The following is a 5345-nucleotide window of genomic DNA, read 5'->3' on the forward strand; positions in this document are numbered from 1 at the left end:
GCTTTGTCAGCCAGCGCACACTCACTGTAATGCTCGGCAGTAATCCAAGTGTGCGCTGAGGGCACTGACCCCAATTAGCCGGCCGTACACAGGTAAGATTTCACGTGAAGTAGTGTGACCCTGCCCGGATTGGAGATTCCACTCGACGTTCGTGGTTGCTGAGCAACCTGCTGGTGTGCAGAGTTATCTATACCTAGCAGCCTCAGAACCAGGCGTTCGAGAAGGACCCAAGTGCTTCCCCTCGTGGCAAGCCTTGAACCTCGAATCCGCGACTACATATCTCTTCTTCTTCTTCTTTCGGCTGCTCCCGTTAGGGGTTGCCACAGCGGATCATCCGTATGACCCGCATAGTGATTTGGCACACGTTTTACGTCGGATGCCCTTCCTGACGCAACCCTGGTCGCCTCTTACGACACACAGGGATCGGATCCGCGACTACATATATATATATATATATATATATATATATATATATATATATATATATATATATATATATATATATATGTATGTATATGTATGTATATATATATATATATATATATATATATATATATATATATGTATATATATATGTATATATGTATGTATATATATGTATATATATATGTATATATGTATGTATATATATATATATATATATATATATATATATGTATGTATGTATGTATATATATATATATATATATATATATATATATGTATGTATATATGTATGTATATATATATATATATATATATGTATGTATGTATGTATATATATATATATATATATATATGTATGTATATATATATATATATATATATATATATATATATATATATGTATGTATATATATATATATATATGTATGTATATGTATGTATATATATATATATATATATATGTATGTATGTATGTATATATATATATATATGTATATATATATATATATATATGTATATATGTATGTATATATGTATGTATATATATATGTATGTATATATATATATATATATATATATATATATATATATATATATATATATATATATATATATGTATATATATATATATATATATATATATATATATATGTATATATATATATATATATATATATATATATATATATATATATATATATATATATATATATACATATAACAGTTATATGTTATATACACCATATAACTGATCTAAGGAACCTTTATGGTGTTCTGCGAATTTCCACAGCTGTAACAATATATATATATATATATATATATATATATATATATATATATATATATATATATATATATATATATATATATATATATATATATATATATATATATATATACAACATATATATATACAACAATATATATATATTGTTACAGCTGTGGAAATTCGCAGAACACCATAAAGGTTCCTTAGATCAGTTATCCCAGTAAGTTGGTGTTACATAGGTTTTTCCACCATTATTTAGAGGGCTTTCTTCGTGTTCACCAGGCTGCGACCCTTTGAGATAGTGTTTTTCTTTTTCTATCGTTATGTTGGACCAACCATACCTTCCAACCAGATCGCCACCACCGCCATCATTCCAAAACGACCACAATCAAACCACCACCACCTTCGACCTTTTTACCTCCACAACCATCAACAACCCCACGCCACGGACATCGCCTCACCTTTGTTCCGAATACGACGCCATCTTCACTGCAGGCAGAGGCAAAGGGTTCTCTCGCCGTTTTGAACGTCGGTGATTTCTACCACGTCTGCTCCCCAGGGGTCGGGGGTCGAACTGTCAGATCGTGCATGCCGGTGATTTCTACCACATCCGCTCCCCAGGGGGTCGGAGGTCAAAGTGACGGATCGTGAACGCCGGTGATTTCTACCACGTCCGCTCCCTGGGGGTCGGAGGTCAAACTGTCAGATCGTGAACGCCCGTGATTTCTACCACGTCCGCTCCCCGGGGAGTCGGAGGTCAAAGTGCGGAGGTCGAATCTCGTCTCCCCGGCTCTATATAAAGCCGAACAGAACGGAGCTTCACGGCAGTCGGTGGAGCCATGAGTCTGGAGGGGTCGGAGAACCGAGTGTGAGTCAAGGGCAGTCTGCGGCAGTCTGGAAGGATCGGAGAGCCTGGAGAACACCAGAGGGCTGCGTGGAGACCAAAGCCGGAGAGAGCTTGCTAGCGCCAAGGCAGTCTGAAGTGATCGGACCTTGGCACGATTCGCGCCTCGCTGAGGAACGGACGGGGTCTGAGAGGGCATCAACTCTTGCCGAGAATCTAGCCTGAGAGGGCATCAACTCTTGTAAAGCAACCACGCTGAGAAAGCGTCGGTAGACCGGTCCGTTCCTCTCAACCGCGTTGCTGGGGCCCAGATCACCTCGCCGTCGCTGTCCTAGCTGCCATGGGGAGAAGGCGTCACGACCTGCCCATCGTTGCGAGGCCGCTGTCCTAGCCGCCGTGGGGAGAAGGCGTCACGACCTGCCCATCGTTACGAGGCCGCAAACCAGGCGCGGCTGTCCTAGCCGCCGTGGGGATGAGACGTCGCGACCTGCCCATCGTCGCACTGCGATGATGCGGGTAAGACTCATCGGTCTCGTGGGGCCGTTCGGTCATCCCGGCTCCACGCCACATAGGGTCCACGGATCCCGTCTGCCACCCTTGTCTTTGGGGGTGGCTATTTCTCTTCTTTTGAATGAATGTTGGTGGCACCGTGTCTTGTAAAGTAGACCTGCATAAGTGACTGTGCATGTACATTATTGCTCGTATTCGGTGGTAACGCTTTTTATTTGTTCCTTGCTTGCACATTGCATGACTGCCTTGGCTGTATATACGTGTGCTTGTAAATAAATGTCCTTATGTGAAATGTATCCCGTTCGTTGCGTCATCTTTCCCCCATTGTAAATGCCATCTTGCATCGTGGAATAATTAGTTGGGTTTTAAACACCCGGTAAGGAGAATCGGATCCGTCGAGGTCGGCGATAATACCCGCTCGTTTATCGTTTTAGAACGGAACGGACCGCTAAAGCGGTTCGTGTCCCAAGCCGACCTGCGGCGCGGTGCAGCCCCTCGGTAGGTTACCCGCGCGAGTACTTAGGTATATCGACATTCGGCGATTCATCCTATCTTGCGCAGGTAGAATGCGGACTGGGCTGTGGTGAGGTTAAACCCTCACCCGTGACTGGTTCCTGGCGATAGTTCCAGGAGAGTCACGACTGAATTGTCTGTCCCGTGGGCGACGAGGCTGCCATTAGAGGCACGCGGCCGCTCGCACGCCGGCGGGCGCGAATTCGTAACTATATATATATATATATATATATATATATATATATATATATATATATATATATATATATATATATATATATATATATATATATATATATATACACGTGTGTGTGTGTGTGTGTGTGTGTGTACATATATACATAACATGTGGTGGAGGCTCATGAAATAGCTAGCACATAAAATGGACCAGAATTTAACAGAACAAGGGGGACAGAGTGGAAGAAGAAAGGTGGGGGCACAAACAGCAGGGTAGAGGGACACAATACAGACATTCGGAAGAATCACTGCAGGGGGTAAAATGAGAACAAGAGGAGGGGGGAAGCAAACAGGAGTTCTTCTTCTTCGTACAAATGCAACACAAGGCTGTGGGGCAGCATCATTGGCTGAGGGCACAGCTGTGCCATTGATGCAATGCCCTCTGCATTGTTCGGACAGGAATTTGGAATTTGGCCTTGGTGACAGCTATACCTTGCCTACTCTTCACAGAGGACACCATTGGTATATTTGACATTCACCAGTGAATGCTAGTAAATGCCCATCTGTTTTTCACCTGTTTAACGTCCATCCGAGGGATGAAACACCCATTGATGAATCAGCCTGTCTGTGAAACGCCAGGATGACAGTTTATAGCTGGGTCGGGATTCCAACCCAGGTTAGACCACTTTGACATGCGTGTGTGTACCTCTAGGTCTAGGCCATCCTGTCAGTGCTACAGCAGAGGTAAATAAGTGAATGTAAGCTCAAACACAGCAAGAGGAGAAGGAGGTTAACAAGAGATGAAACAAAAATGGAACAAAAAAGAAAAGATGATGAGCAATAATGGAGAAAACACAATAATCTGGAAAGGAAAGGTTGTGCTCAGGAAAGGTTAATGCAGGTAAACAAAAAAGATCATGAATATGAATGGGAGAGATGGTGGTGAATAGCTATCCTAAAAGTCCTGGAATGCAATTGACCAGATGAAGGATTGGATTCCATATCTGAGCAAAAAGAGGGGAAAAAGGAGTGAGTGGAGGTCATCCATGAACCTGGATTTTGGAAATTTTACCAGAACCGGGTCACTGGCGGACAGTGTGCACCCTGCAGAAACCCATATGGGTGGGGGGGAGCAGAGTACCAAAAGGGTAGCCGAACCCAAAAGGAGGTGTTGTAAAGACAGAAGGATCACCAAACTATCCGTTATGTGAGAGTCAAAGGCGCAGAGACTCAGCTGCATCATGGGAGATTCAAATGATTTTGAGAGCCTTGTTTTCCGTGGCATCAAAAAGTTCAAGGTGTGGGGCAGGGCACCAGCCCAAAGAGATGAGCAGTACTCCATGAAGATGTGGGTAAAAGCTTGTAAGTTGATAAAAGCTCAGATTTGGCAAGGAAAGGCTTTACACTATGCAGGATGCCAAGCCGGCAACTGATATTGAGAGGCTAATTTGGATATTTGGTTTGCCCAGGAAAGATAATGGCTGATGGTGTCGCCTAAATGTTTGAATGACTATACTTGATGTTTATTCCGGATGGATATGGGAGAGTTTTTCAGATGGTGCTTTCAGAGAGACAGATTGAGACTGTGAAACTGTCAGGGTTAAAAGACATGCATGTTTCATGTGTTGGACCAGTTCCTGATTTTTCAAAATCTGCAAAGGGGGACGAGGTTACTGAAGGATGAGGGATGCTATAGCAGAGGGTATGCCTGGTGTTGGCTTAATGGTTAGGGTGGTGGCGTTGCGATCCTTGGATCCTGAGTTCAAATCCCTTTCAGCTGTTGAATTAATACCAGGTGCGGTTGACTCTTCCTGTCATCCTTCTGAGGTTGGCAAAATGAGTGCGAGCTTACTGGTATCCCGAATCAGAGTGGCGACCTGTCCAAAAATGTGCCCAATAGCCAAGGAGACTGCTTAGGCAGCACCAACGCTCTGCACAGAGTATGGTCCCAATGGATGGATGGATGGATGGATGGCAGAGGGTGGAGTCCTCAGCAAAGTCTGTACCATTTACTGTTAATACAATTAGCTAGCGGTGGTCATGGTTATAACACACACACACACACACACACACACACACACACACACACACACACACACACACACA

This window comes from Eptatretus burgeri, chromosome 1 (genome assembly GCF_056783735.1).
Source record: "Eptatretus burgeri isolate ZD-2024b chromosome 1, Ebu_testis_v1, whole genome shotgun sequence".
NCBI lineage: Eukaryota > Metazoa > Chordata > Myxini > Myxiniformes > Myxinidae > Eptatretus > Eptatretus burgeri.